Here is a 16820-nt window from a genome sequence, read left to right as displayed (position 1 = left end):
TCTTTATTCAACAAATACTTGAGAGTTTTCTATGTTTCAGGTACTGTGACGAATACTTAAACTATAGGGAGAAACCAGTCAGACATAATCCCTGCCTCTGTGGAGTGTTAGTGAGGGACACAGGTGGGTAAAAAGACAAGGACCAAACAATGCCATGAGTGTTGTTACAGCAGAAGTTCAAGATGTTCTTAGAGCTTGTGGAATTAGGAAAAGCCTTCTACAAGAGGCAACATCTAAACTGAAATCCAAAAAATGATTGGGAATTAGCAAGACAAAGAGGGGAAAAAAAGTAACCCAAGTAAGAAGGACTAGCATTGCAAAATCGTGGCACATTCTTGAAACTGAAAGTAATCAATCACTTAAATTTATAAGCTGTTCATACATAGTAAGAATGGGGAGACGAAAGCTGGAGGCAATAGGGGAAATTTAACTTTACAGGATTCATGGGATTTGGCCAGTATCTTAAAGACAATTGGAAGTCATTGAAAACATTTCAGGCAGGGTGGTGACATGGTCAGATTTGCTTTTCACAATGACAACTCTGGCTTGAATATGGAGACAGAATCGAGGGAGGTAGTGGAATGAGGAGACACCAGTTGACAATTTATGAAGGTGTGGCTGTAATACAGGTACGGAATGATGATGTCCTGAAACAGGGTAGATGGCAATGAAGATGAAGAAAATTAAATAGAATTAAGTGTTTAGGAAACAGACACAAAGGCTTTCGTGTTTAATTAGATATGGACTAGAGAGAGGGCAACCCCAGATTGCTCCCTTGGGCAAGTGAGTGAATGGGAGTGCTATACACTGAGATGGGGGCCGCTGGAAAGAAACTGTGGGAAAAGTAAATATTAACTCCAATTTTAGGCCTTTCAAGTACGATCTTCCTGTGGGATGTCCCAAAGGAGATGTCCAGTAGGCAGTTGAGGAAACATGAATGTAAAGAAGGGTGGATTTTGTCTCTGTAGTCTCTGAAAGGATTGTGGATGCTTTGGCATAACTAGATTCAGCTGCAGCTTAGAATGGCCTTTCAGTAGTAATGGTATGGGGTGATGTGTTGTGTGCCTCTTCTCTTGGTCCACAGGGGTAAGCACTGTGATGAGCAGCTTCTAGAGGGTTTAATCCTCATGATGATCAGAGATGGGTATCAGCAGTAAGTGACAGCAAGCTAGTCGTCTAATTTGGCAAAGGTATGGATGGGAGTTGATGGTGTGCAAAGAACAGAAGTGTCATGCCCTGGTGCCCAAAGAAAGGCAATCTTATTAGGTCACCCTTGCTTCTTTCTATTACATAGATTGGCATAATCAACAATTTATACTAACTCATTTCATAATGAAAGCATCTCTGTGAGGTCAGCAAACATATATGGCTATTGCTCATTCTATAGGTGAAGACACTAAAACTTAGCAACTTGCCAGCTCTCATAATCAGTAAGTGGCAGACTTGAGATACTAGAATTCCAGGTCCCCTTTTCTAAATCTATCACTTTCTTCACTAAAAAGGGAGTCTATTGAGAAAGACTCAACAGCACATAACATATTAAAGAGAATTAGAAAGAAGGATTAAGAACTTTATGATTTCTGGTTTGGGAAACTGGAATACTTGTAATATCTCCAGCCAAAATTGAAAACTTGAGGACAGAAAAGAGCTTGGGCGAGAGTATGACTTCAGTTTTGGAATGAAATTGCTGAGCAAAAAATGACCAGGCGAAGTCTCTAACTATGACAGCTCTTGTCTCTCTGTAGCTGTAAATCAAGGGCCATCTTTTGGATCAGCAGGATGGAAGCTGGAACTTTTCAGAAAATAGCCTCTTCAATCCCTCTCACATCCACCCAGTCTCTTTGCAAAGAAGGTAATTAAAACAAACCATAGTTCGTGGCAATGTTCAGATTAATGAAATTAAGAAAATAAAATAAGGATATTACTGAAGAGTTAACTCCGCCTCAGAAGACAGCTCCTAAGCATGGCTTACAATACTTTTAATTATAGTTCCAGGTTACCCACAAGGAAAAGGGCCATATTTCTACTCACTTACCTAGAAGAAGCATATGTGTCTTAACTGATAAATGTGTTTAGATGAAAGGAGCCAAAAAGGTTGTTATTTATTAGAAAATACCATAACTAGAGCATCTCAGGCTATATTTTTTCTTAGTACCTTTCTGACATTTGCTTTGAAGGTCGTGGAGATGACCGAGTGCAAAGAGGTTCACAGCATTTGGGGTTATTTATGCAACTTCTTGTGGATGTACAATTTAAGCTTGGCCAGTCTGATCACTCTGGAATGAGCCCTGGCCAAGTGGCAAGGATTAATCTGCCAGGAGACGGTCTTCCATAAATTATTTGGTTGGATTTTTCTTTTTTTCGTTTTCCTGGTTTAAAACATTTTCCTCCAATAAATAATCGAGTTGTACACTGGAAAACGAAAATGACTGACCTCCTCAGAAAGTAAAAGAAAGTCTGAAAATGGAAACTGGAGAGTTTTCCCTTCTAGTGTCTACCGAGTGAGAAAATGTACTTGTTTATTTGAAATACCAGCAAATGGGCTCCCACGTAATGAAATATTTATTGAAATTGCTTCTTTGGCCCTCTACAGTCACTGATAGGGTTTAACGAGAGTCAGGTAAGGAAGTCAGAGTGAAGGTACGTCTATTTATTTATTTATGGTTCAGGCCGTTTCGACCATAAGGTTTATGTTGGGAAATCATACAGACAGGGCCATACATGACTGACAATAACAGTTACTTCCCATTTTCATTGAATTGTTTGCCACAGCTCAGAAAAATCAATCTTGAGAGATTTCTGTATTTACTTGGGTCAGTATTTAAGCTTTTTCTCTGTTGTTAAAATATATTTAGGTTCGTTTTAATTAAAGTTCACAATGTTGAGTACTTACTCAATATTTTTTTTTCAGAATTCTGTGACTACCTTCATTCCCTTTTTTGTTATCTACTTTCTGTTTGTTTATCTATTTGTGTGTTTGTTTCTCTAGCCTTTCTATACTCTGAGAACCAGTTTTAGTTCACCAACCCAAGCTAAGGGCATTTTCCATTCCTTCTTGCTTTGATCAAGATATATCTACCCAAATTAAAACCATGTCTGTACAAACTATAACAATGACCCTGTGAAAGCAATTATTTCAAAACAATGCTTAAAATAAAACATCTGTATGAGCTATGCTCAGAAAGAATGAGAAGTGTCTAGCATTCCAAAATCTCATATATGCCAAATAAAGACATCCCAGGGAGAAAAGGATCATCTCTGTTCTTCAGAGAACGCTGGGTGATACTGAGGCTCTGTGAATTTTCATGAGGTTCATCATGATTTATTGAGAAAGCTTGAGAAAGTCACTAACTGGGAGTTGCAAGAAATAATATCCAGTGTTACTTAAAAAGCATTCCAACATGTTTATTTTTGCTATTTCTGGCTTTTAGAAAGCTAATAAATTAAGAGAAACATAGAACTTTACAGCTGAAAGCAGCCTTAGAGACCATCTAATCAAAGCTTCTCAATTTATGAATAAGGAAACCAGGATCCAAAAACATCAAGTAGATTGAACAAAAGCACATAGATAGTTGGCAGCAGACCAAGAACTTGAATCCAAATATCTTAACTCTTACTTCAGTGTTTTCTCAGCAATGTTGAATAATTACACTATAATCATTATTATCATCACACACACACACACACACACACACTCACACACTCAAACAAGCTAGAGAAACCAACCATATACATAAGTCTAATAAAAATGTTCCAAGATGGCCCATAATTTGAGCCAGCTGCTAACTTCTGACACCCATATGTGTTTCAAACAATGTAATGATGCCATGGTGTGTTGCCCAGATCTGCCCTGCAGGACTCGACCCTCATCCCCCAGCTGCTGGAAGCGCTGGCAGTCACCACTCTCAACTGTTTCTCCTCGGGACTTGCTTTGGCTGAAGAGAGCCACAGGTTAAAGCCCTGCATTGAGCGACTGGTCAATACTAGGGTGTAAAACCCTAGTTCCCCTACCTTAGTTTGAGAGTTATCCCAGCTCCAGAACTCCTCATGTGGTCATCATAGGCTTGCATTGCCATTGCATTATAGTTGGCCTTCCCCTTCTACCCAATCCTGTTGCTTTCACTCTCTCAGAGGCATTGATTCTGAGAGCTCTACCTCCAAAGATGCCGCCTGCCTGCAAACCTTCCTCTCACAGTCCACCTCCCAGAGAACCTGGCCAGAGACATACAGTGTCATGCCTAAGAGAGGGGCTCTAGAATCCAACTGCCTGGGTTTGAATCCCGGCCTTGCCACTTTCAAGTTATGTTCCCTTGGTCAAACTACTCTCTCTAAATCTCCTTTTGATCTGTTTTTATAAAAAATAAAAATAATATTAGAGCCTAACAGATAGGGTGGGTATGTATTATATGAGATAATCCATGTAGAAGTCATAGCATAGTACTTGGCACAGACTAATTGGCAGTATCAGTCAGGATGCTAAAGGAAACAGATGGCACATTCAAAATAAAGGACTATTTACAGGGGTGTGGGCAAAGCTAAAGCAACCAATAGGGAATGGCGAGGCATCCAGGGACTAGGAACAGTGGGAAGGCAGTATCAGCCCTAGGTCTGACAGGGCAAGTAGTCAAAACAATGTTGCAGAGCCAGGAGAGAGCTGGAACTGGGAAAGAGGCACCCCTGACAGATTCAAAGCAGCAGAGGAACTCATCCCTGCCAGACCACGACAAGAGAGGGAGAGAGCAGAGAGAGCAGAAATAAATACAACGGGTTCTCTCGCTTCCCACCCCCTGCTTTCCTGCTGGTCAACCAAATAGAGCCAGAACACAAAAAGGAAGAGATGCCAGCAGAATCAATATGTAGAGATCAGTACTCCCACCACCCCCTTACCACACACTCCCCAAAGAACAGGACAGGGCAAAGAAGGGCAGAGAAGAGATCTAGAGGGAAAACAGAACAATCAGCATGGTGGCCCTCAAAAGTTAGCTATTAGCCCAATTTGTATTATTCCTGCATACCCTGTATTCAGACTCTTGCTGTTTATAAAAATGCAAGCTAATCCAAATCTTGATTAAAAGATAGAATTGGAATTTTCTTAAAAATAAGTCCAACAAATTCATTAACATAATATCTGGCATATAGTTGGTGCTCACTAAATGTTCTTTGATCAATAGACTAATTAACTTCATATAAATGAAATAAAATTTTCTTCAATAGAAAAAGGCAAAAGAAAACCCTTTGGGAAATGAACTAACTGACTTTAACATTCTCAAGATAATTTCAAGTTACTAAAAAATTTTAGAATTGTCAGGAGTTATATTTGCTGAGTTTCTTAAAAGAACGTTATCAAATAAATGCAACTTAGGATTGTTATTTCTCAGCATGATAATAAAAGGTTGTAAGAATAAAATTTTACATACAAAAAAATAGAAGAAAATAATCGCCCCCAAAGTGATTTTATTAAAGGTAAATATAAAATATATAAATAATTTCTTTAAATATAAATGTATATAAATATAAATTCTTCTGATGAGAAAGTTCTTTTTTCACCTGGATGGAGATCTTCAAAGGATCTTTTTAGGAACAGAGAGAAGAATTGCCCTTTCTCCTGAACGGGAAGAAGAGTAAGGCCTGGAGACCACACAGGTCTGCAGTTTACACTCCAGATCCACAGGTACTGGCTGTGTAACTTTGGATATGCTTCCTGCCTTTTTGAGTCTCAATTTTTTTCTCTGTAAGCCGGTGTGGGGAGAGGAATTTCTATCTCAGAGGGTTACAGGGACAAAAATGATAAACCTAGTTCATAGCAAGCACACAGAACTGATGGTGTTAGCTCCTTATCCCACTACATATATATTTACGTATACACACACAGTTGCCAGAGACCTGCCTGTCCTCCATCAAGGAAGCTTGGATGTTGCCAGTGAAGAGTGACTTGTCACACTTTCACAGGGACACTAAAAAGTTCCAGAGATCCCTGAAGAGCCCAATCTCCTGATTCCAGACTCTGAACACCTTCCAAGGTGTGGAGCATAGGCCTTCTTTAAGATCTGTAACCAGAAGTTCTCATGTTGGGGTCTGTGACGTAAAAGGATGAAAAAAAAAATGTTGTCTGGTTCAGTGGAGATGGTCCACAGATTACATTAGATCCTCAAAGAAGTGTGTGATCGAAAGAAAGATTAAGATGCCCTCCTCAGTAATAATACCTCAACACCCGCCCTAACCACATCCCAGCAGCTAGCCTCTCCTCATCTGGTCATGGAGGGTGCTAGAGGCCCTCCATTAACCTACGCTCCACATTTTCTTCAGGAAGGTAAAGAAAGGAGTTTTTAATCTGTGGATATTGTGACTTTACTTCCTGAAGTTTGAATGTCAATTTACATAATTCAGTTTCCAGCATATCTAGTCTGATCTTCCAATCCAATATCCTTTTTTATTATTATTTTAGATTTTGCTGAGGCAAATCTTTTGATTGCCTTGAGGTTTGCCTGCAAGCTTTATGCAGTGGACATTTTAAAACATAGGTTAATATTGATGAAAATATAATTTCTATGAATTAAATGCAATGTTTTTATGTTCGAAAAACTGAGGTTGTTTCATTAATAAAGTTATTATAAGATTTTTAAGGTAATCTTTCCTGTTTTTATTAATCATTGAAATACAGTTAACCAGATGTTTCCATTACCTTGAACAACGTTATCTCTTTAGAATTTGATTTTGTATTTCATGGATAAAGGAAAGAAGAATTTCTCTTTAATTTGATTAGCGTAATTATAATAGTGTTATTTAATGATTTAACATACATATATAGCACTGCATGCTAGACACTCTTCCATGAACTTTATATACATATCAGTTTATTTAATCCTCATAATAATTTTATGAGATGGGTAATAATATTATCACTATTTTTTTAGATGAGGAAACTAAAGCACCGAAAGGTTGATTTAACAATGTGCCCAAAGTTACACAGCTAGTAAGGGGCAGAGCCAGGATTCAAACTCAGGCAAGAACAATAAACAGTGGCCACAATAAAATTAACAGCAGCTAGTGTTTGTTGAGTACTTACTATGTGCCAGGCATTGGGCTAGGTGTTTCCCCTGCATTATCTTACTTAGACAAACAAGAATATCTTGTACATACTAATTTTGGCGCACATCACAAATAAACAGACAAGCCCAGAGATGTAAAGTAATTGGCTCAAGACCACGCAGTTAGTAAGGGGCAGAGTCAAGACTCAATTCAGGTCTCTGCTAGCTCCACAGCCCCACGCTCTTAATTACAGTGATATATATATATATATAACAATACAGAAAGGTTGTGAGCCATCAGGCAAAACCGAATGAAATTCAATGAGAGAATAAACATCCCTCAGCCTGTAAGTTTCTGTTCACTTTCTGATAATAGATAACTAAAAAGGCTGAGGATGTTTGGTTGGCTTGCACCTTTATTGCAGGCTCTCCTCTCCTCCTCTCCTGTTCTCCCAAGCCGTCTTCTGCTAGCTCCCTCTCTCTGAGACCACAGAAAGAGTGATTAGAGTGACCGAGTGGGCTGTAACCAGATTTCCTGTCCATGGGCTCTGGGAATTAGAGGCAACCCTTCCCCCCTCCCCACCCCCACCTCTCCACACAGGCAGAATACTCGGAGGTCTTTTCTCTGGAGACTGTTGTTAATCTGGTCTCCTGGCCCTGAGGAATGAGAATCTGGGCCAAGATATGTAGCAACAAAATAGCAGAAGTCAGCAATGCAAATAATACAAATGCATTTTAAAAACTGTGCCTTTCCAAAACTGTTTCACATATGTATTGTCTCATTAGGGCATTTTCTATGGGAATTATTGGAAACGGAAACTGGTTCAAAGTAGTATTTGATACTTCTGAGTTTCTGTGTTTACCTCTGGCTTCATTATTATTAAATATTGCCTTTCCTCTAATGGTTTTAAATTTGTATTTGAACTTTTTCTGTTTACTTAGGAAGAGACTGATACTTTCTCAAAACATATTTAATTTCTACCAGAATTTTTTAAAGGACAAAATGATTACCATCTTGTCACAAATATTGATAGCTTTGCCCTCAATTTAGATGGAACATCACAGGCTTGGCACTTAATCACACACACACACACACACATATATGTATATGCCACACACACACAGACATATATATGGACTGAATGTTTGTGTTACCCCCAAAAAATTCATATGTTAAAGCCTTAACTCCCAATGTGATGTTATTTGAACATGGACTTTGGGAGGTAATTAGGTTTGGATGGGGTCATGAGTGTGACATCATGGGATTAGTTCCTTTATAAGAAGAGACACTAGAGAGCTTGAGCTCACTTTCTCTCTTCTCAAACAAATGCACACAGAGAAGAGGCCAGGCCACGTGAGCACACAGTGCGATGGCAGCCAGGAACAGGCCAGGAAGAGAGCTTTCACCAGAACTCAACCCTGCTGGCACCTTGATCGTGGACTTGAAACCTGCGAACTATGAGAAAATAAATCTCTGTTATTTAAGCCCCCTACTCTATGGCATTATTTTTATGGTAGCCTGAGCTGACCAAAACAGATTAATATACATAGACATATAATATAATATATAATATAAAGAGACATACATAACACACCAGAAAGTGAAAAAGAAACATTGTATTGAATAAATAATTAAATAAATACCTAAGAGGCCAGAAATTTCCCAAGTTTTGGGTCAGACTCGGATATAAAGCAGACAGTCTAACTGAGGCAACCTCAGATTTAAGCTCGACAGAGGTGGTAGGAAAGGAAACTGCCCAAGGAGCCATTGATAGTGGCCACAAGAGGATGGCACAGGCGGTGGAGAGGAGGGTAAGGCCCTTTGCTGAAAGCCCCCACTCTGAAGTTGTGTAAGGTGACAAGAAACAGAGGAAGGGTTTTTGTTGGGGATACAGGAGACTGGCCCCTGTGTGCTTACTGTTCAAGAGGAAGAAGATCCATCTCTGCTTCTGACAGCTTGGTCTTTTGTGCCCCTAATTGTGGCTTCCCTGCTACTGGAGCGCTTGATTGGTGTGGGAGAGCAGAACCAAAGGCCCTGTGGCCGGGTGCAGTGGCTCACACCTGTAATCCGAGCACTTTGGGAGGCTGAGGCAGGTGGATCTCTTAAAGCCAGGAGTTTGAGATCAGCCCGGCCAACATGGGGAAACCCCATCTCTACTGAAAATACAAAAATTAGCTGGGCATGGTGGCACATGGCTATAATCCAGCTACTAGGGAAGCTGAGGCAAGAAAATTGCTTGAACATAGGAGGTGGAGGTTGCAGTGAGCCAAAATCGCACCACTGCACTCCAGCCTGGGCAACAGAGTGAGACCCTGTCTCAAAATATAAAATAAAATATTTAAGGAAAAAGCAAGAAAACAAAACAAAAACAAAAACAAGAGCCCTGAGCTCTTAGCAAGCTTGGCTTCAGTCCATTGAGTTTCCTGGTGAGTTAAATGACTCACTTGGGAGTTATTGGTACCTTCTGGAATAATTACCAGTGTCAGAAAAGACAGAGAACAGGTCTCCATCAATAGTACCAAAAGAAATATTTTTACAGAGCCATCGAAAATAATGAGAGAAAAAATTGTAGAGAACCAAACAGGGCTTTTATTTAAAGAATTTTAATTTTGCTGTTATAATACTTAAGTGGTGAAATTTTTAAGTAAGTGCTGTCAGCTCTTCCAAAACCTTTAATAAAATTAGTCAGCAAGAAAAGTGATGGTCCAAGCAAGGAAAGGTTGGAAAGGAATTAAGGAATTTCTTGATGTACTAACTTATGCAACTTTAACGGGGGCAGATACAGTCTCAATTTTTAAATATATGAAGGATTTTCTTACACTATCTTTTAGAGGTTTTTTTTAAAAAAATTTATCTTAAAATTTGATAACAAGAATACCAATTCTGCTTTTATCCTAGAACTTAAATTTCCAAGACAAATGTAACCTAATCTTTCAAAGCTGAGGAAACTCACAGAATTGCTGATCTTTAAGATTGCTACTTAAGACTGATCGGTTTGGCTAAGAAGTCAGTGAGCCTGAAGAAGATTTCAGATTTTCTGGGGAATAAGTCATTGTCATTGAGTGAGTCAAACCCAGGATGAAATGAAAATTCACAACAATATTTTCCTAATTTTTTGACTGTTACATGTGATAAGTTCTCAGCCTTTGTCATATTAGATATTTTTTCCTGACAAAATAGAACAGGATTTCTACCTAGTCAGTGGATGACTTGTGAAATTCCCATATTTATTTGTATTTCCTATTGAGTTAAAATAATTAGTGCAAAAGGCATGTGGCATTTCTGAACTTTAAAAATTGGAGGTTGATTTATACCATGATTTTGGAGCTATTTAATCTGGGAAAGGCCTGGGACCCTTCCTCTTGAATGGACTTTTTAATCAAGTAGGATACAGGGTAATGAATCGGTGCCAAACTGGAAGAAGTTTTCAGTAACACTTATCCAGTGCTTCCTATGAGGCAGACATTCTTCTAAATGTTTTGCAGTACAGGCTCATAGTCCCTTACTGGTAATTCTAAAACCCAAAAGCCTTTGAAACCAATTATTTTTGTAACTCAGTCAGCAGCAAAACTTGGCCAAACTCATTTGGATGCAAAATCTGTTCTGATGTTTAGCTGCAGAAAGTGTTAATGTTCGGTTACTGATTGGTGCCCTAGATTCCACTGGGGTATTACATAAGGTATGGTATATTACATACATATAAATTAATTGTATATAATATATGGTAATGTTTATGGTAAATATTAGGTACTTGTGCCATATTACCTTTCTAAAATCCAAAAAGTTCCAAATTCCAAAACTTATCTGACACAAAATATTTCAAATACAGAAAGTATTTCCCATAAGTCTCACAATTCTCTACAGTACACTTTTAGTGTTCTGAACTTACAAAGGGAAAACTAAGACAAAGAGAATATAAACACGTAGACACAGTGCTCAAGGTGATACATCTGATAAGTGATGGATCTAGGATTTGAAGACAGGAAAATCTGACTCCAGAGCTCATGCTCTTAATCACTGCTCCATTATACCACTTCGAGTGACCTGCTAATGGGGTATATTTTCAATAAATCTTCTTTTTGTTATTTGTAAACGAGAAGGAGACAATATATAGAGTTATGACTAACAGCCTCCAACTAGGTAATTCACCCAAGGAAATTCAATATGGGATCCATTTACAAAGGGATAGAAAAAACTTAAAAGGCCCAACAGGTGACTTTGAGGCAACCCAGAGATTAGCCAGACTCAGAAAACTACCACTACCTCTAGGACTAAAATAACAAAGAGAGGAGGTGATATTACTGAGGCCCAGAGTCAAGGAGTTGTTGACACCATGAACTGAGATGCTGTCCTACAAAGGCAGCAGACACTGCCCTGGAGACTGATGGTCAAAGCAAGAGAGATGGGGAGAAACATCCTGGTTTCTCCCATTCTCTTGCCCTCCAATCCCCCTTGGGTATCATCATTATCTGAACCTAGCTAGAAGCCAATTAGCAATGGAACCTGGAAAACATAGTTTTCAGGGATAAATTCTCTATGCTACAAAACAGAGTAGAGCAAAAGAGAGAAAAGAAAACTGGATCTAAGGGCAAGTGATCAAGTGACTACTATATGAATTTGAGAGTAAAAAATGTTGGATAATAGATTAAGGATCAATCTGAAAAGATTTGACAAGTGATTGCAAAGGAAAACCCTAACAAAATGAGTTTTCCACATTTATTAAAGAAATATTTATTAAAGACCTTTATATGACGAACATGATCAGTGAAGAAGGTAAGTTCCTAAAGGGCAGGGAGCAGGTTTTGTTTATTTACAAAAATAATTTTTTTCTTTTTAACAAAAATTAAATTCAAGCAATGTAAATGAAGAGTCTTGAACCTCGGTACAAAGAGCCAACAGTACATAAAATGGGAGAAAGGCTTTCTTAGAAGCATGTACAGAAGGGACTTCAAGGTTTTAGTCAACAACAAATTCTATGAGCCAACAAGATGAGGTGACTATAAGAAAAAAACAATTGAATCTTGGGCAGCAGAGTTGAAGCAAAATATTAAACATAGTAGATGATATTCCTATCCTAAAGCTCACTTGTTGGATTAATTTGGAATGATTTTTGAACTTCCAGCCATCATTTAAGTACAGAAGAGAGATGAAGTGGTGAAGACACTCAAAATCATGTCCAAAGAGCAACAATTGAAAAACCAGGGAGTATTTAACCTGGAGAATAAAAGGGTTAGAAGATATAAAAGCACACACTTCAAATAATTAGAAGACATATACTGGAGTATCACCTACTGCCCACCCACCCTCTCCACTTGGAAGAGATAGTGCCTCTACCACAGTCCTGCCCCCTAGAGACCCATGCAACCACCATGCTTTACACATGCATAACCCAGCAGCACTCCAGTTGCACGTGACTGAACCAGTAGTTGACAGGCAGTGAGTGGCTTATTCACCTATGCCAGCACCTGGAGTAAAAAAGGTCAGTTAGGCCGGGTGCAGTGGCTCACCCCTGCAATCCCAGCACTTTGGGAGGCCCAGGCGGGTGGAGTTCCTGAGGTCAGGAGTTCAAGACCAGCCCAACCAACATGATGAAACCCCGTTTCAACTAAAAATACAAAACGGGTGCAGTGGTTCACACCTATAATCCCAGCACTTTGGAAGGCTGAGGAGGGTGGATCATGAGGTCAGGAGATCGAAACCATCCTGGCTAACATGGTGAAACCCCTTCTCTACTTAAAAAAAAAAAATACAAAAGAAATAGTTGGATGTGGTGGCGGGCCCCTGTAGTCCCAGCTACTAGGGAGGCTGAGACAGGAGAATGGCGTGAACCCAGGAGGCGGAGCTTGCAGTGAGCCGAGATCACGCCACTGCACTCCAGTCTGGGCGACAGAGCAATACTCTGTCTCAAAAAAATACAAAAAAAAAATACAAAAACAAACAAACAAAGAAACAAAAAATTAGCTGGGCATGGTGGCAGAAGCCTGTAATCCCAGCTAATCGGAAGGCTCAGGCAGGAGAATAACTTGAACCCAGCAGCGGAGGTTCCAGTGAGCCAGCCAAGATGGTGCCATTGCACGCTAGCCTGGGCAACAAGAACGAAACTCCATCTCAAAAAGAAAAAAAAGAAAAAGGGTCAGCTGGACCTCTCACTAAAACGGAATTTGGTTTAGAAAACCAGTTAGTAATAGAGGCAAAGGCTAAAGAGAAGCCAACAGATAAGAGTTGGCCCACAGCAAACAGAGGACACATGTAAACTAAAATGATGAGCGAGCAAAACTCCTTATAAGCAGAGAACATTCTGGAGCAGAGAAAAGAAAACAAAGCAAACTTCAGAATGCAGCCAAGGTGCTCAGAAGGAGCAAGGGACAAGAACAAGGGAGAAAGAGAGAGAGAGCAGAAAAGGGGAGAGACAGAATGAGGTCCTAGGAAGCTGACTTTGTTCCTGCTAACTTCTCTCTTTTGGTTCCATTCCATATGGATCCTTATAAGAAACACCCTTTTTCTTAAGGTAACATTTGTGAGTTTCTGCTCTTGCAAAACAAAAATAACTAAAACAAACTGTTCTAAGAAAAAAAAAATGAATTAAACCAGTTTTGTATAGTCTTGAGGGCTAAACACAAATTGGTGGAAGCTCCAGAGAGACTGGTTTCTTTCTAATAGTCCATTAAATGTGTAATGGGCTGCCTGAAGAAACAGATCTTTGTTTGCCACAGAGATGGTCCAAGCACAAGCCACTAGTCATATGGCAGGGATTCAAGCCCAGGATATGGTGCCATGACTGAACAATTTTCAAGGCCTTTCCAGCCTGGAGACTACATCATCTGATTCCAGGTGCAAAATTCTACATCTTGAGGTAATACAGATGGCTTTCATAATAAGAAATACACAGTCTTCTAAAATAGTTTTTTCTTTTGTTTATTAGAATACTTTTCTGTCCAGTGCTTTGCCATCTTGATCTTCTTTTCACTCAAATAGGAAATAACAAGCCCAGCTACAGTTTTAAGTTCAGCAAATAATGTTTTAAGTGTTTCTGATTTTGAGACAAGACACTGGTCATTTTGGCATTGATTTTTTTCCATTAATTTTTAAATTTACGTGTATTTTTCAGTAAATTTAGTTCATATGATTTTGATTTGTTTACACTTAGCTCCCTAAAATGTGTGGTTTAGCCATTTGATGACTATGCACCTTCTCATTCCTCTGTCTCAGAACCAGAAAGTCATGTGTTGCCAACAGGACCAAAGTGAAATCCAGCTGACATAAATTTGGATACAAATCGAAGAAGCCATAAAATTCAAGACCATTCTAAACTTGGTGATAAAAGTTCTCTTGTTTTCAAAAAGTTACAGACAAAACAAGTTCCAAGTATAAAGTACTTTATAATGTTTTATGCAAACATGTGTTGCACAGACAAATGGCAGTGGGACAGCTGCCTCTCTTGTTACTCTGCTACCACAATTACCAGAACTTGTGATTATAGGAGGTTGTTGCTTCACATGAGGTTGTGTCTGCATCCTCAAAGAATCTGGTTACCCAGTCAAGAAAGCCAGTAAACCTGATCATTTAGCAGAATGTAAACCAAAGCACTTCCAGTAGTCAAAATGCTTCTCATTCACAGAATTAGTTAATGTTGATCGTGGTAGAAACTTGAAATCATCTCGGCCAATCCTTCACTCTACCAATGTGTTTTAAATGGCTGTTTTGACATTCCATGTATATAACCTTTAAAATTCTGATGACTTGGTCCAGGCATGACTTTAATTATAAACTCAAGGCACATATGGAGCGGAGAGAATATTTTCCAGGAAAACCTAAAGAATTATGTTTTATGGGTATTTTTTTTCCTTTAAATGTGTTTGAAAGAGTGATAGCACTACCGGTATATAGAAGATGTATATTTTATATATAATTTATGTTGATACAAATTTTTAACATATATATGCTAATTTTCTGTGAGACAACATTGCATAAGTCATATATTCAAAACAAATACCAAAAATATATGACTTACATAATTAAATCTCTATGTATTAAACTTACACATGGGTATAATCTGTCCAATTTAGAGATATTTGCCTATGCCAGGGTCCATGTATTCAGCAATGGTTGAGAAAAAAATAAATCTTTAACCCAAAGTTGTTTTTCCCGTTTTTTCTTTTTTTTTTTTTTCTTTTTTGAGACAGAGTCTTACTCTGTCACCCAGGCTGGAATGCAATGGTATGATCTCAGCTCCCTACGACCTTGGCCTCCTGCGTTCAAGTGATTCTCCTGACTCAGGCTCCTGAGTAGCTGGGATTACATGTGTGCACCATCACACCTGGCTAATTTTTGTAATTTTAGTAGAGACCGGGTTTCACCATGTTGACCAGGCTGGTCTCAAACTCCTGATCTCAGGTGATCCACCCACCTCAGCCTCCCAAAGTGCTGGTATTACAGGCATGAGCCACTGTGCCAGGCCAGTTTTTTTCTTAATGAGTTCAGTGATTAAAGGTTTGGGCCACTGCCCTTATGTCACGTTGGACACCTTGGCCTAGTTAGGAACCCAGGCCTAAGGCTCCACCTATTGATCTTCCTTTCTCCCAGAAGCCCCTGGATATCTTACCATATTTACAAACTTTAGTCTTCAGTATTTGAGTTTCTACTAACTACTGAGATTTCAGAAGACGGCTCATCAGGCTTGAACAGCCATTATCCAGACCACCCACTGCCTCAGATATCTCTTTTATTATTTATGTCACCCATCATTCAACTGAGACATCTTGTTTGTCTTCACCACATGACAGAGAAGAAGCACAAATCTCAATATTTATTGGTTCTTGAGACCTTGTCTTTCCTTTCTGTAATTTAAAAATGTATTTCCTATTTAAAATCTCCTTCTTCCAGAAATTTCTCATTCTACCAAAACCAGTAGTGCTTTCCCTTCATCTACTCAAACCATACCCCATAGTTCAGGACCCTACTCGAGTTTCACCTGTTGCAAAAATCCCTGATCCTCCAGCCCTGTGTAATCTATGCCAACTTTGAAACTCTCATGTATATATTCTTTACCACCTTGTTTTAGGCCCACATTTTATACAAGCTTAGATTTACTCAGATTGTTTTATATATTGTTCTTATCTTCCTAACTAGAGTAGGGACTCCTAAGAGGAGAGAATTAGGCTTTATACAATCTTCCCATTCCCACAGTGACCAGTAAACTTCAGGACCTGAAGAAGATGTCAAATATATACCAGTTACTAAACAGATAAATATTATATTTCATTTCTACTTTATAAATTATAATACAGTAATATTTCTGCCCCTAGCTACAACAGATTCATTTTCTCTAAAATTACCATATTAATTTATAAAAACATTTGTCCTCTATTTAAAAAGTTGTTTATAATATTTATTAAAAAGTTATGAACTTTGCAACAAAAAATCATCCCTTCTAGTAATAAATTAGTTCAGCTAACAAGCGTTTAAGTTTTAATCCCTACCTTCCAGAAGCTCACATTCTCATGAGAGAAAGGCATGTCAATAAATTAAGATGTAATGTAAAAGTGCTTCCAAAGAGACAAGGTCTACTACATCAAAGGCCAGAAAGGAAGTAACAACTCCCAGAGGTTCTCTAATCAAGTTCTACAATCAAATGATTATTATCCCACACAACTTGGAGGATACAAATTCTAAGCCAATTTTTAAAACTTGCCTTTATTGTATAAAACTAGAGTGCTTTAAAATAATAAGATTTATAATTTGTATTGACGGTCACAGCAAAGTAGACAGTAAAAATAAGAAATAATTTTTTA

The sequence above is a fragment of the Mandrillus leucophaeus genome, unplaced genomic scaffold, assembly GCF_000951045.1.
Source record: "Mandrillus leucophaeus isolate KB7577 unplaced genomic scaffold, Mleu.le_1.0 Scaffold353, whole genome shotgun sequence".
NCBI classification, from domain to species: Eukaryota; Metazoa; Chordata; class Mammalia; order Primates; family Cercopithecidae; genus Mandrillus; species Mandrillus leucophaeus.
This window is presented reverse-complemented; position numbering follows the sequence as displayed.